A 25,728-nucleotide genomic window follows, 5' to 3' on the forward strand; every position below is an offset into this window, starting at 1 on the left:
AGCTACTTGATGGCACACCCTGGGATTCTCCCCTGTTCTGGCTCATTCTTGCCCTCCCAGTACTTTCTGGGATCACTTCTCTACTTACACTCAAATCCTTGTCTCAGGACTGCTTCTAGGGGACCCTAACCAAAGATACTTAATTAACATTATAATGCACTCTTATTCAAAAAAATGAAACATATTGTCCTCACAATACAAGGCACAAGTAAAGAATTTAAGCTTACCACTCTCAACTTGACTCCTGGAGACAGGCAACGATTTCTTGGAGAGAGGGGCAGATCGGTGGAGAGAAGGGGAACATTGTATTAAAGAGGCCAAGATAACCGAATCTAGGCCCTGAGAACAGAGCAACTGAACCAACCTCAGATAATACAAAAGGGAGACCTGTAAGCATTATTGGCCAGAGAGGTATTTGCCTGTAGTCTTCCCTTCTGTGAGCTCTCCCCACATTATCCAACCCCAAGTCTACTGCTTCTTAGTCCAGACTCTTCCCTTATAGGAATCTCAATCACTCACAAGTGTGAGTATCTGAGAATAGCTGTGAATGGGATCCCTGGGGTACTGACTTTACAACAAGCCTCAAAGCCTTGAGCTAAAGTGAGGAATACCCAAGAAGGGCAATGGGGTGGGAGTCAAGAGCATCAGCACAACGTGGGGAGCTTGTCCAAACCACACACTTAATAATTTGGAAACATCCCAAGAGTGGGCTGAAAGTCTCCAGTTCAGCCACATCCCTGCAGAATTTCCATTCTGCTCAGGACCACTTGCCAGACTTCCTCTTCAACACAGACACTGGAAATTCTCCCCAACAACCCTTGACAAGTGGATAGAAACCTATGAGGAAACTACTAGCATTAATTGTGCTGTGCTAAGTCAATTCAATCCTGTCCAACTCTGTGTGACCCCTCGGACAGTAGCCCACCAGGATCTTCTGTCCATGTGGTTCTCCAGATAAGACTACTGAAGTAGGTTGCCATGCCCTTTCCCATAGCATTAATTAGCACTTATCATTATTGCTTATTATCATTATTATCCCTCAAGTTAGAACAGCTCTTTAACTTTTCAAAGCTCTATCACTTTGACCATATGTCATTTGAGACTCTTCTTCCCCCCAGTCCCCATTAATATAAATTTTAAAATAATATCATCCTCATTCTACAAATAATGAAACTTTGGCTTGTAAAAGGAAAATTAATGGAAATTCTCTTAGTTTATAGATAAGAAGACTGAGACTCAGAGACACTGGCTTGCCAAAGGTCACAGAACATGCTGGTGTCACAGAGAATAAGAGGAGCGACTTGTAAGTAGTAGCTATCACTAGCTGGATATTTACAGTCTTCCAGTTCTTGCATGCTGAATATATTCCATTCATGATCTTTATTAATCCTCAGAACAACCTTGCCAGGCTGATGCTATTATTATCCTCATGGAACATATGAGGACCTCAGGCTCAGTGTGGTTCATGTCTGTGAGTGGTCATGGCTGGGTGGCATGGCTGTGCATGGAGTTAAGCTCCCTGGCCCACAGCTCCCTCCAAGCATGAGCCAATCAAACCCAACAGCCAGATGTCTAGGCTGGTGACATCAGGGCCTAAGGCAAGGGACTGGGGGACAGCCAAGTTCTGGCTGGTAGCCCCCTGCCTAGACAGCTCCCCATGTGCTAAACCACATGGGAGCCAGAGTAAAGAAGTGTGCCTGTTCCTCCCTGCTGAGGACACCCTGCCAATGGGCCTGGGGCTTGTCTTTATACACCAAAACAAGCCCACAATTTCTGGGCCCTAGTTGGGCAGTGGGAGGCTTTGGACTCAATCCTTGCAGTTCCAATTCCAGTGCAGGCAGCTCCAGTGCAGAAAGGACCCAAGTCACTAGCCATCCCAGCACTCCCAGCAAAGCAGAGCACAGAGCCTCCCTTGCCCCTACCAAAGCAGCCCCTGTTCAACTATTTGGCCACCCCTTTCTACCAATCTGCTCCATGGTCTCTTCCCAGGGAGACATGTTGCTCTCCTCCCAGGCCTGGCCCACGGCTCAGAATGTACACCCAGGCTGACCTCTCCACTTTGTTTGGGGAATGGTTTGGTGTGAATGCCAAGCAAAGTCTTGGGTCACTGGCAACAAAAGTCTGCTGCAGCATCCCTTTCCCTGAGCCCCGACACTTGCCCTCAGGCAGTGAACCTTGAAACCTCCTCAGGATCCAGATGTTTGGTGTCCTGTAGTCTGGCCAGTGTCCAGCCACACCACTGCAGCATTAATGGACCGTGTAGGCATGGAGACTTCTGCTGGGCAAGATGGAGGTCAGTTTGCTTAACTTGGTTATAAACAAAAGCAATAATTAGCCTGGGTGAGGGAGGAAAGGGAAAAGGAATAAATCAAGCCCAGGCTGAAGAAACACCTGTGGAAAGAATGCCTCAGCCTAGGGGAACAGCGGCTGCAGTAAACAAACCACGAGCGACCTTGGCTCACAGACTATTAATTTGCTGATTGTTGATGGGTTTACACAGCCTAAAATGAGAAGAAAGCCATGGTCAGGCAGCAGCCCAGTCACCCTGTATGGGAGCATTTAGTCATTGAAATAGCAAGGTGAACCAGTCCTGGTCTAGGGCTGTAGGCCTGAGTGGGGGCTCTGCCATCATGGGGGCACCCAAAGAGGGATATGCCCTCTACAGACTGGAAGACAGATAGGGAGCGGTCAGATTTGCATCCAGACAACTCCAGTAATAAGTAGAACCAGACAAGTATATGTATGGGTCAAGACTTTTGGTTGCACCTTGAACAAGTTCAGGAAAAAAGATGAGTATTGCCTCACAGAATTCAGTCAAGTAATGGCAAGAGCAAGAATACAACTGGGCTTCAGGTGCCCCCAGATTTCTGTGTGTGTGTGTCTGTCTTGCTCTCTTATCTCCATCTCTATCTCTCATCTTCATCTCCATCTTTCCTCTTTCTCTCATCCACATCTCATTTCCATCTCCATCTCTGTCTTTGATCTCTCATCTCCATCTCTGTCTCCATCTCTCCATCTCCATCTTCCATCTTTCTCTCATCTGCATCTTATTTCCATCTCCATCTCTGTCTTTGAACTCTCATCTCTATCTGTCTCCATCTCTCCATCTCCATCTTCACCTTCACCTTCATCTCCATCTCCATCTCCACCTCCACCTCCATCTCCATCTCTGTCTCTCATCGATGGCTGTCTGGGTAGTAGCTTCCTTCTCTTAATGCACAGTGACTTCTCTCACACAGAGAAACAGCTTTCAATAGCTTCCAAATTTTCCATCATACCACTTCTACCTCATTCTCCTCAGTTTCTGTTTTTTAAAAGCATATCAGGTATATGAAATTGAATGAGGTAGCTAGTCTTGAACCAGTGAACCAGAACCAGGCGGATAAGGAGCTATGGTTGACCCAGCTTGGGGAAGTCCCAATGGTGACCACAAAGGCAGGGCTGCCAAAGACCAGGCCAGTACCCTCTCTTCAGCCATGTGGGTGCTGGGGACAGCAGGGAAGGGAAAAAACTCCAGGTGGAGTGAGGGAGGCTGGATATTAACACCACGGCTGGTCACTGCAGTCTGTTGACAGTCTCAATAAAGAACCATAATGGTGGCATGAGCCTCAGGAGTGCAGAGCAAAGATTATGTGACTGAGTTGGGTAGATCAAAGAAGGTGGCACCACAGTGAGTGAAGAAAAATAGGAAGTCAGTCCACACAAGAGGAGCAAATTGCAAAAGATGTGGGAGCCTGAGAGTATGTGGCTATGACCAGAGATGGTATGTCTGGATGATGGGGTCAGCGTTGGACCTGATGGTCCTTTGACTTTATTAAGAGTCATTGAGGAGCCACTGATGATGTTTGAGCCAAGGTGACATGATTATTCATTCACACAAGAAACACTTCCTGGATGTTTGCTGTTTTCCAGATCTTGTGCTGGGTGCTGGGGACAGAGAGAAGGAAAGTCTTGGTCCTGCCCTCAAACACTTCCTGAACAGGTGAGAAAGAGATGCATAAATGGATGGTTATGGTGCTGGCCCTGGGACAGACAGCAGCTATGCCTTAGAGGTCATGGCTGGAATCATGGCATAGTAGCCCCTAAAAGGCATTGAAGGGGCAATAAAAATTTCCCAGAGGGGTAGACAATTGGGCCAAGTCCTGGGGACTGAGTAGGTGTCTGCCATGTGGTTGCAGCCATCTGGGGCCAAGAAATGGAAATGCCACATAGAAGATGGCAGAACAAATAGGAACTGGGTCTTGAAGCCTTCACACTGCCACCCCCACCATGCACCCAGCCCTTTGGTTGGTTGCCCATGTGGTTGGGGAGATGGCAAAAGTGAGATGGGTGGGAAACCCAGGCTGAGAAACAGGATGTACAGTTTTCAGAGGTCATGAGCCATTTGGAAAAGCAAAGCAAGAAGAAGAAGAGGGGTTGGAATGAGAAGGAGCAGGCCGTTGGGTGTGCACTGTGGGCAGTAGGGAGCCAGGGAAGATGTGTAAGCAGGGGATGTACATGTATGAAAGAATCTGGCTGCACCATAGACCTGGAGAGGCAAGTTCAAGTGGGAGACAAGAGACAGCTAGCAGACAGCTGTGAGACCAGGAGAGAAGTGATGAGACCTGGACTGAGGCAGGGAGATGGAGCAGAAGAGGTGGCTTTGGGGGAGTTCAAGGGTTGAATTACAGGGGACTGATAGAGCCTGGGGAAGAGTCGGGGCACACACAGGAGCAAGGGTCCCATAAGAAAAATAAAGTTGAGGAAGAAAACCATGAGTTAGGTTTGACTTTAAGGTGTTAGTGGGACCTCCTAAAGGAATTACCCCATTGTGAGGTGTAGAGTCAGAAGATGCTATGCTATGCTATGCTAAGTCACTTCAGTCATGTCCGACTCTGTGCGACCCCATAGACAGCAGCCCACCAGGCTTCCCCATCCCTGGGATTCTCCAGGCAAGAACACTGGAGTGGGTTGCCATTTCCTTCTCCAATGCATGAAAGTGAAAAGTGAAAGTTAAGTTGGTCAGTCGTGTCTGACCCTCAGTGACCCCATGGACTGCAGCCTTCCAGGCTCCTCCATCCATGGGATTTTCCAGGCAAGAGTACTGGAGTGGGGTGCCATTGCCTTCTCCGGAGATACTTCTGCACTAAAGATAGAGGTGTGGGAGCTCTTTGGAAAGGCAATATTTGAATCTGTGGGGTGCTTTGGATCTCTATGGAAAACACACACAGAATAAAGAAAGTGGGCTTGAAAAGCTAGCACCAACATTTAAAGGGACAGATGGAGGAAAACCGCCCATGAAATATATTAACAAGGACCCATCACAGGTAGTCATCCTCCAGTATCTGTTCTCCCTATCTTACATGGGAGGGGGAAAATATACCTGGCTAGAGATCACAGTCTCCAGCTTGGTATGGCCATGTGCTATGTTCTGGCCAGTGAATTATGAGCTTAAGTGACATCATATTTCCCACAGATGGCAGGATCTGGAGCAGCCATCTGGGGCCAAGAAATGGAAATGCCACAGATGGCAGAACAAATAGGAACTGGGTCTTGAAGCCTTCACACTGCCACCCCCACCATGCACCCAGCCCTTTCCTTGAAAGGGGAGTAAATTTCCATGGCCTAAGCCACATGTGGGGATATGGGGATTCTTTGTCTCAAAGGGTAGTCAAAGAGGAAGGTTGTCAGTGTGATGGGACACCATAGAGGTTAAAGGAGAGAGGTTAGAGAAGAACTTGGTCATGAAGCCACTGGTGCCCATGGTGAACACAGACTCATTGGGGTAGAGGAGCCCAAGTCCAAGTGGAGTGGGCTGAGTTGTGAACATCAAGTACAGTGGAGAAGCAGATATAGACAAGTTCAAGAGGCTAGATCGAGAGGGAGAGCCGAGATTACCAGCAGTGTGGAGAAAGGGCTAGTAGAGGGTGGGTAGTCGGAGAAGGCAATGGCACCCCACTCCAGTACTTTTGCCTGGAAAATCCCATGGATGGAGGAGCCTGGTAGGCTGCAGTCCATGGGGTCTCAAAGAGTAGGACACGACTGAGTAACTTCACTTTCACTTCACTTTCATGGATTGGAGAAGGAAATGGCAACCCACTCCTGTGTTCTTGCCTGGAGAATCCCAGGGATGGTGGAGCCTGGTGGGCTGCTGTCTATGGGGTCGCACAGAGTTGGACACAACTGAAGCAACTTAGCAGCAGCAGCAGCAGTGAGGGAAAGGGTCCAGGGAAGCCCCTTAAACCCTTTAGGCTAGAGCATGCTGGCTGGGTTAGGGAGAAAGGAAAGAACTGCCAAGGCAGTGTGAGGTGGGAGAATCAAAGCCCTCTAGAAGCTAGACAACAGAGATGCCTGCATAAGGCTGGGACTGGAGTGTTTCATGGTGGGTTTGGGAAGGAGAAGGGTAAACCAAGTTCCCATTCTCAACATGAACAGCAGATCCAAGGTCTGCCCACAACTGCCTCTCTCAGGTCACAGCCTTCATGGAGCCATTAGTCAGTGTCCGGTCTCTGGCTCCATCTGGTCTAATGTCTGCTGGGCAAGCAGGGTCAAGGGTTCAGGGCCAATTGGGTGCCTGATGGAGGAGGGAGGAAGGCAGAAGGGAAACCAGGCCAAGAGAAAGAAGAAGGAGGGACCCATCTCTTGGTCCTGGACTTTCCATCCCTGGAACAGGAAGAGTGGGGAATGGAAAGGTCTGGGTCAGGAGGAGGTGACAAGTAGACGTCTGGGGACATTCTGGGCCTAAGGCTCCCCTGGAGAGTAGCTGGGAGACAGAGGGTCTCAAGCTCTGGTTCTCACGTCTCCAGGGCTGAGGGGAGCATGGCTGGAATGCACCAGAAGCCAGTGTCCATCCCCCGGGGCAGCCAGTAGGGAATCTCCAGCCCTGAAGTCATCACCACCCGAAGAGCCTGGACTCCGCCATGGAAAAAGGGTCCCGCAGGGGCGCCCGGCGCCGGCCGGCAAAGATGAGCTCATAGCTGCTTGTGCCTCTTCCCTTCTTTTCCAGGCATCTCAGATTTCTGGATGTCAGGCACATCTGATAGACAAAAGGAGAGAACAAGAAGGCGACTGGGATATAGACCCAAGGTGGGATATAGGGCCCAGCAGTGTTCCCTCCACTCCAGTGCTGCTCTTGCCTGCCTGGCTCTATCCTAGACCAGATCCAAAGGGGTGACCTTTCCTCCTCATTTCCTTTTAAGGCACCTAAGGAGCCCTAATGATCAGGCACCTAAGAAAACGCACCTGTGTTACCTGGAGGACCAAAAGCACCTCTGTCCTCTCTCATCAGTCCAGACTACTTATCACATATTTGCTTTGGAAACAAGGGTCCTAGACCTAAAAGGAATAGGAAGCAGGGTAGAAGAGGTAGTCAGGGAGGCAGGAGACTTGTGGGGCTGGGGGGTCCTGGGAGGAGGCAAGGAGCTGCCACATGACACTGCAGACAGAGCACGGTGGCAAGAGCCAGAGCATCTTTCCCTGACTCCCGCTTCAGCACTTCATAGTCCTATGACTCAAGTGAAGTCACTTTCTACCTCAGGGCCTCAGTTTTCCCTTATGACCTTAGAGGGTTTTGAGGATCATTTGGAAGCACAGAAGTGGGCTTTGAAACCTCATAGCTCTTTGCACTCACAGGGAGCATATTATTGATGCAGGTAAAAAATGTACTGTTCTCAAAGCAGTCACACTGCCCAAACCCCTGGGGCACTATTCACCCTGTAGCCTATAAGCCTGGTTCTCCCTGTGCTGTGACCGGAGTTCTTGGGAGTGGTGCAGCCCCAACTCGATGGAATGGCTGTCCAAAAGTTTCCGTGCTTGGAGACTGGGGCTACCCTGGTCACCTGACCATTGGGTGTCTCTCTGGGAACACCTAGATGTCCTCCCTGCTTAGGACATTCTAGTCTAAACAGGGTCATGCTTCCCATAGGGAGGCTACAGAAGGAAACTGGCCCACTGCATCTCACAAAATTAGGACAAGATCAGACAGATTTCAGTTAATTAGATAGTGAGACTACAGAAGAGATAAGAATGGCTCTGGCACCTGTGAGACTAGATCAGACTTCCCTAGAGAGCTACCCAGAAACTCTGTTAGTTTATCAACAATGAAGCCTAGATTTGTTGTCTGTATAGGGAACATGAGACTGTCAGGGTCACTGCCATTTTCAATCAAAGATGTAATAGGCCAGAGTGGCCTTGGAGGTTGAACACTCAGAGGGGGCCCTAAGTTCAGGGGCAGCCAATTCCACAGATGGACAGCTGTCCCTGGCATCCAGAACTGGATGCCTTGTGGTAGACGTGTCATTTCACCTACAGGGAGAATTTTCCAAGGGAAGGGAGGAAAGGAGTTGTCAGTTACTGAGTCCTTGGTCTATACTAGGACGTTACCTGCCATGTGTCAGATATATAGTAGGAACTCAATGGATAAGGTACTGAATGATTGGATGAATGGATGGACAGCAGGGGAAAAAACCCTAAAACATCTGACACCCTGATTAACTGCAGTGATTCTGACTCCTAAGGAAGTGATATAGTGATGTAACATCTGCCTCTTCTAAGTAGATGCCTTGGTGTGAAGCAAAGTCCCTTAAAGAGATACGTGGTTTGCAAAACTGGCCAAAGGAAGTCATTTGCTCATTACAGGAAAACAAAAAATTGGGACAGCTGTATTGAAAAAGGCACATGTACCCCAATGTTCATTGCCACTCTATTTACAATAGCTAGGACATAGAAGCCACCTATATGTCCACTGACAGATGAATGGGTACAGAAGCTGTGGTACATATATACAATGGAATGTTAGCCATTAAAAAAGCATTTGAGTCAGTTCTAATGAGGTGGATGAACATAGAGCCTGTTATACTGAGTGAAGTAAGTCAGAAAGAGGATAATAAATATTTTATACTAACGCATATATATGAAAGCTAGAAAGATGGTGCTGATGAACTTATTTGCAGAGCAGCAATGGAGACACAGATGTTGAGAACAGACTTATGAACACAACTGATGGGGGAGGGAGGAGAAGGTGGGATGTATGCAGAGAGTAACATGGAAGCATATACTATCATATGTAAAATAGATAGCCAACAGGAATTTGCTGTTATGACTCAAGGAACTCAAACTGGGCTCAGTAATGATCTAGAGGGGTGGGATGGGGATGGAGTTGGGAGGGATGTTCAAGCCACGTGTTAAAAATGGCAATGGGTTTCCTGGTGTGAAGAGAGTTAATGTACAAGAAGGGGATAGAGCATGCAGCATCCCAGTAAACTTATCCGGCTGAAGATTTGATCTGTTGTTTAGGTTGCAAAATACCTCAGCAAGGCATTCAAAGTCCTCCCCGCTCTGACTCTAGCCAGCATTTCAGTCCATATATTCTGCTGCTTCTCTCTATGAATCCTGTGCTCCAAACAACTTTCCCAGATTTTGTTGAATTTCTGGGAAGCCAGAAATACCCTGGGAATCAAGGAGCAATGGCTAGCAGGTTTGAGCACTTAACCATGATGTGTCCTGCCTCTAGCTCCTGGTGTTGCCCTCCCCGCCCCCCCCCCGCTTTTAATTGCTTTCCTCTTATCCCAGAGCCCCTCCAGATTGACCAAGTCCTTCCTCCATGACCATACCAGCCACTCATGATGCTTCCGTTGCCCTTAGTACTTCCTAAACTCTATGAACAAACAGCTGCTATAAGTCATTAAAGAATTCACCAGTATTGCAGTTCTCCTCTTTCCAACCTCCTCAGAAGATTGCACTTTCCTGCCTCTTTGGAAATTAGTCATCCTTTATCCAATAAAATATAGGCAGACTATAATAGGTGGCATTTCTGAGCAGAAGCTTGAAAACCCAAAACATGCTTCACCATATTCTATTTTCCTTCTGCCGCAAGACTGCAAAGTTATAGATGTCTTGAGGCTGCTCCATCAGCCTTGATCTCAGAGTGAAACTGATGTGGAGCAAAGCCACAGCCAACCTGCAATGTACATAAAAGTAAGTGAGAAAGTCTGTTGTTGAAAGCCATAGAAATTTTGGAGTCTCTCATTACCACCCCCTAAACTAACCTAGGGCTTCCCCAGTGGCTCAGTGGTAACGAATCTGCCTGCAATACAAGAAATTCAGGAGACATGGGTTCAATCCCTGGGTCAGGAAGATGCCCCGGAGCAGGGCATGGAAACATACTCCAGTATTCTCGCCTGGAGAATCCCATGGACAGAGGAGCCTGGCAGGCTACAGTCCATAATGAACACAACCAAAGCAACTTAGCATGCACTCAACCTAGCCTAAGGGCTTCCCAGGTGGTGCTAGTGGTAAAGAACCTGTCTGCCAATGCAGGAGACTTAAGAGATGACATGAGTCAGACAGGACTGAAGCAGCTTAACATGCACACACACAACCTAGCCTAAGCTGACCAATACAGAAACAATGTAAGATTCGCCACATTCTCTTATAGCCACAGTGATCCTAAAAGCACATAGAATTGGATTCTCCATCAGCATAGTCCACGGGTGACCAAGAACACGGAACCACTTTCTAACATATAGTATTAGAATTAAGCTTATGCTGTGTACACTCTCTAAGGTATAGGGGCTGTTCGTTATTACAGCATAACCCAGCCTATTCTGATTATTGTCTTTAGATGCCCTACATATGTATCTGTCCTACAATCTTGATTAATACTCCTATACTGATAATATTGTGTCTGTCATTGCTATGTCCAGCATCACTGCATCTCTTATGAATACCACTGTCCTCACCATTATGAAACTTGACATCTTGGCCATAATCCCTCCAAAATCCCCACGACTATGAATCCATCATCCCCGCCAATGTTCCTACCAATGCCACCTCCAACACCAATTCCACCATCACTCCCATCACGCTCACCATTCTCACCACCAAGCACAGGCATTATCACTTCCACCTTCATTGCTAGAATTGTCAATGCCAACCGCATTACTATCACCTCTCTTTGTATCACTCCCATCACGTGAACCCCATCATTACCATCTGTCTCACTACCATATCACTTTACTATCACTGCTAATGTCTCTCCTCTAATATTCTATCTCGTCACCCCTGTCAGCATTAATACAACCACTTTCATCATTCCTCCATAATAATTTTGGCCATTACTTCCAAGATCATCATCAATATCACTTTCACTGTCCCTGGAATATCACTTTCACTGTCACGGCCTCTATCGCTTCTGTCACTTCCTTTATTATGTTCATCACAAAATTCCCATTGTCACTACCAATTTCTCTCTCTGTCAGCTCCATCATCATACTATCACCTCCAGCTTCACTGCCATCTTCACTGGTGGATTCTAAAGGTCATTCACAGCTCTCCTCTTCCAGCTTCCTGCATCAAGGAGTGTTGCAATGTTATTTAGGTCTAAGAATATCTTATGATGTGCTGTGTTAGTTCAGGAGGTAGTATGCCAGACTACCTCCTGGCCCACATGGGTGCAGTATGAAGGTTACAGCCTGCTCCCCCGGGGAGAAAGCCCAATCATCTTTCCTTTTCGCCTTGAACCTTTTCTCCCCACTCCTCTCTTTCTCTCCCATATGGCAGCCACATGGTCCTGGAAGGGCCTAAGCAATGGAGCAAATGCAAGATATTTCCGTGTTTCTTGAGCTCCCTTTTGTGGCTTTCTGGTGAGTGTGGACATGTCCAAGACTTGGGTTTGGACCTAGAGGCGATAGATGGAGCAGGTCTTTCAGCTGATTTTGGTTCCAAGCCATTTGGATTGACTTATTTGGTCAAGAAGTTCTCCGCATAATCTAGCACAGCTCACTCGAGTTTTGATTTTTATATTCTATTTAAATCTTTATTTTTTTTTATCAAAGTCATACATGTACATATTTTTGAAAGTAAATGTTCTACAAGGTTTGTAATGAAAACCATAAGACTTCTGCTCCAATCCTGCTTACTTCTGAGTCCTCCTTTCCTGAGGCAAGTACGTTGAATTGCTTTAACTCTTTCTTCTAGTGTTTATTTCCATGCCTATAAATGATATGATAATACTGATATATCTTGCATTTTTCCATTTTCAGTTTTATTTACTGCCATTCTGCTATAGAAGATGAGGAGTCAGCTCTCTTACAACACCGCCACCCACATATGCATGCGTGCGTGCACGCACACACACACACACACACACACACACACATTTGCACAGCAATATTGATTTTGATCGCAACCACATCCAGGCTTTGCATTACTATTACCAAATTACTATCATTCACAGTTGCACCACTTTTCCTTTCTTGTATGACTTTTTGGTTCTCTTGGTATTAATAATTACCTGTTTTGCTTAATTTTCTATGTGTCATTTACTAATTCATCCCTGAATTTTCCAATGGAACTGAAATTTTCCTTTGAATGTACATAACTGTCAGTTTTATTTTCTTCTTGGAGAACTCTCACCTGGAGTCCTTCATCCTCATGGCCAACATGGACTGACTGTCCTCTGCATATTTTGTACAACTTTCATCCTCTCTACTTCACCCTCATTCTCAGACTTCCCTTTGTCTCTATCTTGATTGCTAGATCCTTTGTCTCCTTCCCTTTCCTTGGTTTACTCCTTAATTAAGTTGGACCACATTCTTCAATATCTTCCTGGAAATAGTGCTTGGGAACTAATTTTTAAACACCATTCATGCCCCCAAAATATCTTTATTTTTTATCATACTCAATTGCTAGTTTAACTGGGTATAGAATCTAGTGTGGAAATTATTTCCCTCAGAATTTAGAAGCATTGTTCATTTCCTTCTACTTTGTATGGTAGTTGTTGAGATCTTTGATACAATGCTGATTCCCAGCAATTTGTAAGTAATCTTTTTTCCCTGGAAACTTTTACATTTTTATTTCCGGTGTTTGTGCCTTGAGGGAAATTGGTTTTGTTTTTAAATTCAGTTTGCCATGTACTCATAGCAAATTTTCAATCTATAAATTCATGTTCTGCAGTTTGGGGAAGTTTTCTTATATTGCTTCTTTGGTGATTTTACCTCCTTCCTTTATTTTTTATTCTCTAGAACTTATTTTTTAGGGGATGCTCCTAGACTGATAACCATTTCTGTCAATTTTCATCTCTTTGGTATTTTGCTCTTTTTTGGGAATTTGTCCTTACTTTATCTTCCAGCCTTAATTTTACTTTTAATAAAATAAAAATATTATATTTTTATTCCCAAGAGCTTTGTTTTCTCTGATACTTTTAAAAAATCACCTCCAGTTCTCTTTTAAAGGAAGCATCACCTTTTTAATATAATTCTTAAAATGTCAATCATAATATCTGTGCTTTCTTCTTCTTTGTTTCCTCTATGTTCCTTTTTCCTCTTAGTTTGTCTTGATATCTACCTTTCATGTTGAAGAACTTCCTGAAATATCAAGTAGTTCTTAGCTGTCCATTCATACTGAAGTGTGAGGCACTAAAATTTTGATAAAAATGTTTGAAGAAGAGATAAAGTTGTTGACATGTGGGCTTTGCCTAAGCGTAAAGACCAAATACCAAAACCTATAGAACTTTTTCCCGCAGAAAACCAGTTTCCTCTGGAAAGTCTCTTGAAATAGCTTTCCTGCTTGATATTTACCTGACTTTAGTGACCTGGGAATTGATGATGAAGAGAGCAGAAATCCTCACCTTTCAGGAAACAGACATATCCTATTTTCAGATTGGCTCCTCACCCCTCCACCTGCTCTGCCTGATGCCTCAGTGTTCAGAACCTTCCCAGGTTCAACATCTCAGAACATAAACCTTCTGTCTTCTGCCAGCATGGGAGGGGATGATTACCTGGTTGCATGGGGTAGGGAATAAGTCTGAGATGGGGAGGTTCTTACAGGTCTTTTTTTAAAAAAAACTTGTAACCAACCCTCCCAATTTTTCACCCTCATTCTGAATCCCTGCCTTCAGAAGTAACTGGTACTTCCAATTCCCAAGCTTTTCTGGGATTCTGTGACTAGAAATGTTTTGCTACATATTTGCTTCTGCCATCTACCCCCACAACGTTGCAGGCTTGGGTTTCAGTTTTCTGTGGTCTGCTATGTCAGGTACCACTCATCCATCCACTTTCTAATTTCCAAATTCTTGACTTCTCTTGCCTGCTGCCATTTCCTCTCCCATTCTCCTTTTCCTTGTGGGTTTATTAATTTAAAAAAAAAATCCCACTAAAATAGCACTTTAGTGAGGCTTCTGGAAGTGGCCAAGATAAACATAAGCATTTAATCAGCAGTGATTAAGAAGTCAAACGTTCTCCATTGGAGTTTAGGGTGAAAGTAACAGTTAATCATATAGCATTCTTCCACCTTGCTGTGCCTGCTTCCTCTGTGCTTTTATCTCCTGGAGTGAGTAACTGGTTGGAGGTAATCCTGGTCACTAATCACCATAATTCACCGTGACTCCAAGTCAAGTGTAACACAATTATCCCACACAACACAACCATCTTCACCTCTGTTAGAGCCTTTATTACCACATCATCACTGTTATCCTTTCCTTGACTTCATCATAACCTCCATTACCATCTCCACCATCACCATAACTATTGTCTCCATCTATACTCCTTGGTGTCCATGTCCACCATTACTTCTGAAAATACCACCACACCCTCCACCATCATTTCATCACCACGAGCACCATCAACTCCACTGTTACCAAGTCCATGATTTTCACCAAAACTTTCGTTATCTCCTCAGGTATTTTATTATCACCTCCAGAAATTTCATTTAAATTATACATTTAGTATATTCTTCCTTTTGGGTTACAATAGTGATTTTTTAGTACACAGAAAAGGAGTAATATCTACATTTCAACACACAGAATTCTCTGCTTGGGTGGAGGGGTAGAAAAGAACATACTGGTTTCTCCAGCTCAAGCTACATAGATAGGAAGGGGTGGGGTGGAAAGGGAACATTCATTGAGCCCTTTCTAGGTAATAGACATCATACTAGGCACATGAGTTAGAGGATTTTCTCTGGTAAGAATCACTGCCCTAGTTTTACAAGGAGGAAACTGAGATTCCCAGATGCTAAATAACATACTCAAGGCCACACAATTAATAAGTGTTGGAGCCAAGATTCCAACCCTGTGTGACTTCAAAGTCCATATTCTTTCCATTACACTATGCTGGCAAGAAATCTCAAGAGCTTGGTTTAAGCACAATGGGTTATGACTCTGAGTAAAGAAAGCCATTGTCATGGTCCCTGATCTCAGGGAGATCTGATCTGATGAGGCAGGAAGACGCCCCTCTCTCAGAAAGAAGACTGTTATTAATGAACAAGATTAAATCCCAGATTCACAGAGCCTATGCTTTGCCTAGGCTCACTCAAACAATTCTTCACAATGCCCAAATCCTGCCACCTCTCCCTGACCTTGGGTTCCCAGAGGGGAAAGGGAGGGAGTGTGGACATCCAGTCCTGGGAATGCCTGGGGTTGGGAGAGCTGAGCTATTTTGGGATTGTTTACATTTGGAATCTTCCTGATTTTTGGTCCCAGAAAAACACCCACATGTTGGAAACTCTTCCGAGTTATTCACTGTTGGGGTTTTTCTTCATCTCCTTCAGCTTTTTCTTCTTCTTGGATGGAAAAAAAATCTGCTAGTGATTAGTCACAACCTGTGAGGCTCAGCTTTTGACAGCCCCACTGAGAAGAAAGAGACAAAGAGGCTCAGAGAGGGGCCCATGGGCAGATGCTGCTGGGAAGGAAATGTGGTTCACAGCATTGACCTCCTGGGGTGAGGGATGGTCCGTTCACCTCTATCTGCCAAGGGACAATTGCTCCCTGGACTGTGGCTGTTTTATTCCAACCTTTCATCCCAACTTAACTGGAGAGAACAGGCCAGAGCATGCATTAGAAGGAAACCCAGGGGGTCAGGACCTGGGCAAGCAGACTAAAAAGAGAGGAGAGGGGAGCAGGTGCCAAGCACAAAGGATGTCTGCCCAATGGGGCCCTTTAGGCCACAGTCTCCACTGACAACCCAGAGGGCCCCATTTCAGGATGAAAGCATAAGCTGAGACAATACCATACCCCTTTGGACAGCCCTGTGATCCTTAGCAGGTTTTATCACATGTTTGGGCTCCTGGAAATCCCAGGGTGTGAGTGGGCCTCCTGCTTTTTTGCGAGAAGGCTAAGGGTCGGGTGGGGCTGAGCACTGTCCACAGAGACCAGGACAAAGGAAGATTGTTTGAGCTGAAGAACTGGGGCCTGGAAGTCATATCTGGATCCAATTTTAAAATCTAAGGATTGTGAAACATGGTGAGGAGGGGGTAATAAAGGGAATTTGGGAAATATCCCTTGGTGTAGGTCTTTTAAAGGAGGTTTCAAAACAACAAAGGGAAAATCAATGAATACAATAAGCAACAATACAGCAGGAAGGTTTAATGTCAGGGGAATGCAGAGCTGTCCCTAGGCTGTGTGGGACCCCTGGAAAATATATTTTTGTCAGGCTCCTATCTATGTAAACAATTTGAGTCATTCAAAATCAGCATGTCAGCACCATTCTGAAAGCCCAGTCTCATGTGATCCCACATGAAAAATCCTTCACCAGCCAGAGGAGCAATCCACTCACCAGACTGCCTGCTTTGAAGCCCTGGAATGACTGCATAGGCAGAAGTTGCATTGCTTATCAGAGCATCTGGTCAACCCCACACATAGGGTAGAGGGTTGGAGGGTAGTTGAGGGAGGAGAAAGGCCTGACCCACACAGGTCCAGGTTAAGGCTCAGGGCGCCCCACTCAGATGGCAGTGCCAGACCTTGTCTGTCCTAACCACAGAAGAGGATCTAAAAGTTTTAGGAAATTCACTTCAAGGACAGGGTCTTTCTGTCCCAGGTGTAAGGATGGTACTGGGGCTAGAGACAGTGACATCTCAGCAGGACACCTTGTACTTCTGGTTGGGGGGGGGTTCTGGAGGGGCAAACTGTTTTTTACTAGCTATGTGACCTCAGTGAAGCCTCTGCTTCCTCTCTAACCTCAAGTTCCTCATTCATAAACCAGTAATGGCAATGCCTACCCTATAGGGCTGTTGTAAGCATAATGGCCGGCATCCTGGTCCTGCCTCTGCCTGCAAAGTGTGGAGTTGCCTGTGGGCAGTGTGGTTCAGGTCTAGAATCTTGGCCCTGACTTCCAGCATCTCCACGGTGGGCTGTGCTGGCCAACATCATTTCTACTTGTCTCAGTCACTAGCCCTGGGGAGGAGCTCATCTTTTCTTAAGAAGAGGGGTCTCTAGGCCAGGCTCCTGGAGGGGAGGGCAGAAGGCTGAGGTAAAGATCTATTATCCAAAACAGGCAGTCAAGGTCAGCAGGGTTCAAGCTGCAGGCCTGACAGGAGGAGAGGAAAGCCTAGGCTGGATCACCCAAGAGAGGATCTTGAGAATGTGATGCCAGTAGAGACACTACCAGCTTGGACTGAAAGGAACAGATGAAATAAAAGAAGGTAGAATGACAATCAAAATAAAGACTGCAACGTCGCAGCCATGAGCCAAAGAATGTGGACAGCATCCATCCTGGGAAAGGTGAAGGATGGACTCTTCCAACTGGGGGCTACACAGTGATGATCTCAGGAAGTCTTTGGGCAGAGAGTCATTCTGGTCTTGTCGTAAGGATAGAAGGTGGCAGCTGAGCCCTCAGAGAAACATATTCAAGGCTCCCTTTTGATTCAGTCTATGTGCAATGGAACCCTGGCGGCTGCCTAGTACACGTCCACATTCCCATCCCCAAAGCACCGGCTGAGCCAGCTGAGGAGCAGCCATGGTCTGGAGATAAGTGAGAGGTGAGGATCAGGGCTTGACTAGGCTAAGCTTGCCCTCTCTCTGATTCCCTCTGCATCTCCTGCTTGACCTCCCTCCTCAGAATACTACACTAAGTGGCCTCCTGGAAAACCCCCTTTGGTGTCACGTGTTGTTAGCTATGGAGCCAGACTGAGGTCCCCTAGGACACTCAGCACAACCCAAGCTAGGACAGCCCCCAAAGGTAAAGGCAAGGGAACACTTGGCAATGACCCAGCAAGGGCTCCACAAGAGCCTGTCCTGAAGATGCTCCATGAGCTTGCCATACCCAGAACTCTATCCTGCCATGTGGCTAGCCTGGCCATCTGCCACTCTACTCACTGCAGAGCCCTGTGAATCCTGGGAGGCAGCCCCTGTCCAACCCCCACCTCCACCTGGGAGTGCCTCCCTCCTCCCATCTACAGCTACTTTTTTAGAAGCCAGCTGCAGTCTATCAAAAGATTTTGTTTTCTTACGTACAAATTTAAACGAAAAGTCATACAAAGATACAGAAATCAATTACATTTAATTACAATGCACATGTAATGAGCCAACATAAGAAAGAAGAGACTGTCATGTTCTTTGATGGATCTACAAGGAGAGCTGAAGCCATGGGTGCAATGCCATGCCTGGCAATACAGTCCCACCCTGGTGAAAGAATGCAGCAAAGGTTCTGCCCCCCGCCCCCCGAATTAGAGGAGCTCAGTGCCTGCCGGGGCCAGAGATCTGCAGGAAGGGAGGAAGGGGCCTCCATAATCACGCTCCAGATATCACTTAGGCCCGAGATCTATCAAAGTGGGGCAAGTGTGGGAAAAGACCACTAAGAAACCAGGATAGATGAAAGTGCCGCATGTGAAAGAAAGACAGAGGTCCAAGTCTGAGCACCAGGGGGCCTTGGCCTGATCAGTGACATCATGAGGCAACACCACTCAGGTCCAACAACGCCCTTCTGCTCAGAATATCATTGTCGTTTATTAACCATCTCCTATTAGTCACTCTCATGACTATCAACTCCAGGGACAGAGGCTGTGCATTATTTCTGCCATTTTACAGATAGAGTAGCTAAGGAGGAGAGATGGCTTGTGTCCTTCCTTGCTGACCTCCTCCATGGAGCCTGCAGGGGATGGTCCCAGCCTCGCATTTTGGTGGAGCCCCACCTTTGCCCCTGCCCACACTGACTGGGGTGAAGGGGAGTCAGAGCTGCCAGAGCCAGGTCAAAGAGGGCAGCTCTCAACAGGACAAGAAGGCCACTGGTCGCCAGGAGGTAGCCCAGCCCTCTTGGCCAGGTGCCCTCTCCCACTCTCACCAGCTAAACTTCCTAGGCCAGGGCCTCTGACCTGGACCCATTGTCTGGGAGAACTGGCACCTTGGGGATCAGCCCTCTTTCTGTCAGAGAGCAATTAGCCTCATCTCAAGTATTTGTGCCCCCACCTGCCCACTTTATTCTGCTTATGTTTTGTCCTGGAACCATGCCTGGGCCCAGCCTCTACCCTTAGAGAGTTCCCTAAAGGCAAATTCTGGGTCTCTCTCCCCTCTACTTCTATATATTTACTCCCAAGACTGTTTCTTGCTTTTTCTTTTCTTTTTGATACTCTGCTATTTGCTTGCTTGCTTGGCCACTCAGTCATGTCCAACTCTTTGCAACCCTTTGAACTGTAGCCCACAAGGCTTCTCTGTCCATGGGATTTCCAAGGCAAGAATACTGGAGTAGGTTGCCATTTCCTTCTCCGGGGGATCTTCCCAACCCAGGGGTCAAAGCCTCCTCTCCTGTGTCTCCTGCGTTGCAGGCAGATTCTTTACCACTGAGCCATCAAGGAAGCCCCAGGACCTTTCTATCTTCTCACAAAAACTGATTGATAACTGTTTCCTCCCAGATATCCATCTGTCTAACTTGGGTTTTCCTCCATAGATGGATGGAGATTCACCCTGTGCTTGTCAAGCAGGGAATGGACCTGAGTCTCCCCATTTCCCAGATGGAGAAAGCAAGTCTCAGAGAGGTTGGGAGACTGGCCTGTCAGGAAATACTCAGTTCTGGACCTCTGGCCTCCCAGTCTGGGGTCCTTTCCCCCAGACAACCTCACCATGGCCTCCTGGTGTTCACCCCAAGAAAAATCCAGGAGCCAGGACAGGAACTGGGACAAAGAGGAGGACACTGGGGCCCAGGCCTTGACCCCAAGTTCCTATTTATAGTCCTTGTTCCGGAGACGGCCACTTAAACACACATTCCTGATAACTGAATAATCTTTGGCACCAAGCAAAAAATAGCCTGTGGCCCAGACCACAATTGCACAGCTGGAGCAGGGCGAGCAGGGGCGACGTGGGGCTGGATGGTGCAGGACAGGCTACCGAGGGGGGAGAGGGGTGGCAGGCGGGGCCAGGGTTGGGACAAGTGAGTGGGACTGCAAATATAGCCAGTTAAATATAGCCTTGCCGACCTGGACATGGGGCCAGCCTCCTCTGCAGGCAGTGTTTCCCAAATCGGCTTGGATCTCCTTTTCCCAAAGGAAGTGAGAGCCAGAGGCCTGGAGGGGAGGGGCTGGAGGGACCTTGATGGTGATGGGGCTGAAGGCACTGGAGAAATTTGAAATAAACTGGGGACCCAGAGCAGCGGCCCTGCTGGCATCTTCTGGAAGTACCACTCTGATGGGGAGGAGTAGCCATTCCCTGAGGCAGATAACAAAGAATATCTCATTCCCCAAACCAGCTGGCTAAGACCCCAGGCCCCTACCAGCTCTGGGACTGATGCTGAAGCCTCTTCTTCCAGAAGACTCAGGCCAGGGTGTAAATGGGAGCAAGAGATATGGAAAGTTGTGGAGTCCAGAGGCCTCAGAAAAGCAACCACGGCTGCTCCTTCTCTCAGGGTTCCCCTAGAGCAGAATTTTGGACCAGCAGACACCAGATTGACGGGAAGGGGCTTCCAGAGGTGACACTTTGGGCAAACGTTTCTTTGCTCCTAACAGTTTCCTCCCACCCTTCAGTTGTTCCACTGGAGCAGGATCTTGGTTCTAAGTTCTGAATGTGGGGGACTCAGTGTGCCCCCCCTTTCAAGAGTTACTGATAATAGTAAATAGGGTCACAAAGCCAGATCTGAGGCCCCCCTGCCCCCCTGTCTGTGTCACTGATATTCTGGGAGGTCCCAGGCCATGTCTCACTCAGGGTTGGGGATAAGCCTCGTCACCTTACACCTCGCTGTAAGCCCCCTGAAGGAGTCTCACCTCGGCCCCTGCCACTGCTGTCCCCTGAAAACCCCTCCATGCCCGGCTGTCACCAAGCCTGCAGAGGGCCAAACCATATTGCTTTCCTTCTGATCATCCCCAGAATGTGTCATCAGAGAAAGGAGAAACAAAAAGAACATCCGTGTCCCTGTTCCTATGCTGTGGACCCCCAAGTATCACTGCCTATGTCTCAGATCCCACAGAGCTCATCAGTTTTCTCTCTGTCAAGGGTATGGGTGCACACTTGGCACATTTTGTTTGCTCTTCCTTCAACATCCTTCCAAGCTGGGGGAATGTGCCTCGAGTGTGGTCTTGGGGAGCAATGCCACACTCCCCACTTCAGGAGATGAGGGGTCAGGTCCAAGGACTCTGTGAAACTCAGCAGAGAGCACACCAAGAGGAAGCCCTCAGTCTCTGCAGGCTGTAGCCATAGGGCAGGCGGGGAAGTGGGTGGGGGCAGTGACTGTGTGGGGACAGGGCTGGTCATGCAGGCCCAGTGCAGCCAACTCTGGGGCCCCCATGCAGGGCACTGGCCCTGCATTTCACAAAGATGCCCAAGAGCCCACCATCTGCCAGTTACCATGGCTATGAGTAAATGAGGCCCAAGAGCTGCTCCAGCAACTGCTCACAGTCACACAGTCAGGTATGTGCTGGAAGTGATGACAGAAGCTGGCAGGAAGCTGAGCCAGTGGGGACAGGGATCAGGAAGGCCTTTGGAGGCCAGGGAGGCAGTAAAGCAAGGGATTCCAGACAAGGATCCTATGTGTAAAAGGCCTAAATTGAGAGAAGGGTATGGGAGATGGGTGGTGTGGCTGGTGCTGAGAATAAAGGGGAGAGAGACAGGAGGTACAGGATGCTGGAGGAAGGAGAAGGGGCCAGATCATGCCTTGGACCCCATTCAGGGAAATCCTCCTGAGAGCAATAGGGAGCCATTGAAGGGTTGTAAGAGGGGGTAACCTGATCTGTTTCTAGGTCAGAAGGGTACTTTGGCCAAAGTATAGAGTGGATGCAGAGGGGAAGCCTAGACAGGATGTGGGCAGACCAATTAGGAGACACTAGCAGATGCCCAGGGGAGCAATGGTTGTAGCCTGAACCTAGATGATGGGGGAAGTGGGTGGAGAGAGCTGGGAAGTCCTGAGATGTATTTAGGAGATAGACACCATAAGACATGGTAAATACTTGGATGTGGGAAGAAGAGACAGAAAGAGGTAAAACATTCACTCATTCGTTCATTCATTCACATATTCACTTATCAGCTCCACAGTGAAGTTCTTTGCTAAGCCCTGGGGATACAGAACGTGAAACAGCAGGTTTCTTCTCTCAGGGTTCACATTCTAGCTACACAGGGATGATGTAAAATGAACACATAAACAAATTCAAGATCATTTTTAGGTAGTGGCAAATGCTATGATAGGCTTCCAAGGTAAAGAATCTGTCTGCCAATGCAGGAGAGTCTGGAGACGTGGGTTTGATCCCTGGGTTGGGAAGAGCTCCTGGAGATGGAAATGGCAACCCACTCCAGTATTCTTGCCTGGGAAATGCCATGGACAGAAGAGCCTGGCAGACTACAGTCCGTGGGGTCGCAAAGAGTCAGACATGACTTAGCACACATGCAAACACTATGATGCTAATAAAACAGGGTAAATAATAGGGTGGTTTCGGGAAAGGGCCTGCCTTAGATTAAATGTTCTTTGAAGCCTTTTCCAGAGGACAGACTCAAAAATCAAGGCTCAGAGTGGGAAAGAATTTGCAGTTTTTGAGGAACAGAAGAAAGACCAGTGTAACTGGGGTATAGTAAATGAGAAGAAGCTTGGAGAAAATGAGGTGGAGGGTTGGGCAGCTCCCAGATCTTGTAGGCCGTGGTGAGGCATTTCCATTTTATTCTAAGTGAACTGGGGAGTCACTGGAGGGTTTTTAACTAAACAGAGGAGGGACACGATCTGATCTATACTTTTTCAAAAGATTAACTGCTTTATGAAAAAGAAAACTATGGCCATATTAGTTTTCTAGGGATGCTATAACAAAAAAACACAAACTAAGTGGCTTATACTGTATAAATTGAGTGTCTCACAGTTCTGGAGGCTAAAAGTCTGAGATCAAGGAGTCAGCAGAGCTGACTCTCATTCTGAGAGCATGAGAGAGAATCTGTTCCATGGCTTTCCCATAGTGGGTTGCTGGTAATTTGGAGCTTTCCTTGGATTGTAGCAACATCACCTTCATCTCTGCCTTCATCTTCACAAGACAGTCTCCCTATGTGTGTGTCGTTGCCCTGATTTCCCCTTTTTATTAAGGATATCAGTCATATTGGAATAGAACCCACCCTAGAGACCTCATCTTACCCTAATTAATTACATTGCAAGGATCCTACTTCCAAATGAGGTCACATTCTGAGGTACTGGTGTTAGGAGTTCAACATATGGATTTGGAGATAGATACAGTTCAACACAAAATGTTGGCATTCACTCCTATGCTTGGTAAGTATAATTTGATACTAGAGATCTTAGGTAGTTACCCCACTGAGTATCTAGTGAAGAACTAGTGGGCAGTGATGCTCTTTCTTGAGGTGGTTATCCTGAAGACCCCGTGTGGGAGGCAACGAGAAGTTCAGCTTTGAACATGATGATTTTGAGGTGTCTCCAAAAGATTAGAGAAATATCCAGTAGGCATATGTTGTGGGGCACAGGAGAGGAGTTGGGACTAGAGACATCAGTTTGCAGTTCATGAGTATCTCAGGCAGTAAAGTCAAGGAAATATGTGAAGTCCCCGGGAAACGTGTAGAGGGAAGATAAAGCCAACATGTAGGGGCTCTTTGCTAAGGAACACTGACATTTTAGGCCTGAGCCCATAGTAGACTGAAAAGGGGCCGCAGAGCCAGGTGGGAAATTGGGTGGGAAAGAGTGATACCATGTGATCCAGGGGAAGGCAGAGTTTCAAAAAGGAGCAAATTGACTTCTGCTTCTGGTACTAGTGGGCTAAGTTATTTGACTCAATCCTCTTACTGAGAACAATTGAAAGCGACTGGGGATTACTTTTAAAAACATAATCTTTAGAGCATAGAAGAGATCATACGGAAATGGAAATTAGCAGGCTAAATCTAGAAGGAGGAGATTGCCCAGAAAGGTAAGGGAGCACTTTAACCCTGAAGGCACTAGCCAATCTGTAAGACAAAGCCTCAAAACCAAGCTGTGATTTTTCACACCTCTCAGGAAGAGGAGAAGAGAATAGAAAGCTCAGGGCTTTCCCAAGTTCGGACAGTCCTCTCCCACAGTAAACTGGAATTATAAAGAATTGCACTCTCCAGGGTGAATTAAGAGTAAAATGGCCTCTCCCTTTCTCTTCCCCAGCATCCTCGCACAGGTGCGTGTACACACACACGTGTGTGCACGCCAAGTCACTTCAGTCCCATCTGACTCTTTGCTACCCTGTGGACCGTAGCCTGCCAGACTCCTCTGTCCATGGGATTCTCCAGGCAAGAGTACTGGAGTGGGTTGCCATACCCTCCTTCGGGGCATTTTCCCAACCCAGGGGTAGAACCTTCGTCTCTTACGTCTCCTGCATTGCCAGGGGGGTTCTTTACCAATAGCACCACCTGGGAATCACACAAACACACACATAATCCTGCCTCCCAGGATTATACAAAAATTAGCTTGATACAGAACAGATCTGGGAAGAAGAAAAAGAAAGGAAAAGAAGAGGTAGGGAGGGGAGGAAGAAGGGAGAAGAAAGAGAGGACAAGGAAACCCATCACTGAGAGTTTACAGAACAATTACAGGTCGTTCACTGGAATCACTAACCAAATCTGTATCGCTGGGGGAGTCCAAGGAATCTCGAGCTATGAGATTTTATGTAATTGGGATCATAACTTTAATCAGTTTTTCACTATCATATTATTTAAAATATAACACTTTAATCTAATTAAATATTTACATAAGATATCAAAAACCTAAGGATGCTTACCAAAGAAAAGCTGCAGTAACGAAAAAGAGACTTTAAGAAAAAGGCATTACCGAGAATCTGCTGCTGCTGCTGCTAAATCGCTTCAGTCGTGTCCGACTCTGTGCTACCCCATAGACGGCAGCCCACCAGGCTTCTCCGTCCCTGGGATTCTCCAGGCAAGAACACTGGAGTGGGTTGCCATTTCCTTCTCCAATGCATGAAAGTGAAAAGTGAAAGTGAAGTCGCTCAGTCATGTCCAACCAAGAATCTGGTCACAATCAAAAAAGATTTAGTTCACCAGAAAGGTATAGCAAGTTTAAACTCTCTGTATATAATAACATAACCTCAAAAGTATACAAAGTAAAAATTATCAGAACTTCCAAAAAACTGAAAAATCCACAATCACAGTGCATTAACTCAATTCACACAAGCCAGAGTTCAAACAAGATGTCAGTTCATTCTTCTGTAGCAGGGACTGTTCCTTCTTCAGGCCTAATATATGCCCTCCACTCCAGGGCATCCTTTTCCAGGGTTGGGATAAGGAAGAGAATAGCAGAATAGTCAAGTACACAGGGTCAGTACCCAAGCTGCCTAGGTTCAAGTCCTAGCCCTACATTTAAACTCTCTGAATTTCAGTTTCCTCATTTATAAATTAGGGGTAATAACTGATCATGGTGAAGATAATGAGTTAATGCACCTAAAGAACTTAGAACAGTGCTTGGAATACAGTAAGCACCCCAATAAATGTTAATAATAACAACTCTACTACCTACGAAGACAAATTCTTATTCAGATGATTGCCTTGTGAATGTGGAACTAGAAAGGGGGTGTGGAATGGCTTGGAGGGAAAGTTTA

At 46.8% G+C, this 25,728-nt stretch overlaps 1 long non-coding RNA gene across 8 annotated transcripts in view; it reads right to left on the minus strand.

Moving 5' to 3' along the window:
- Positions 1-25,728, minus strand: part of LOC129622873 (uncharacterized) — a 61,337-nt gene that overhangs the window by 23,738 nt on the left and 11,871 nt on the right. For 5 of the 8 annotated variants that reach the window (XR_008700165.1, XR_008700159.1, XR_008700162.1 and 2 more), the window contains one exon: positions 228-264. The exons of the other annotated variants lie outside the window; for them this stretch is intronic. This is a non-coding gene — a long non-coding RNA (uncharacterized LOC129622873). The remainder of the gene's footprint in view (positions 1-227; positions 265-25,728) is intronic. 8 annotated transcript variants of the gene reach the window in all.

The sequence above is a fragment of the Bubalus kerabau genome, chromosome 11, assembly GCF_029407905.1.
Source record: "Bubalus kerabau isolate K-KA32 ecotype Philippines breed swamp buffalo chromosome 11, PCC_UOA_SB_1v2, whole genome shotgun sequence".
NCBI classification, from domain to species: Eukaryota; Metazoa; Chordata; class Mammalia; order Artiodactyla; family Bovidae; genus Bubalus; species Bubalus kerabau.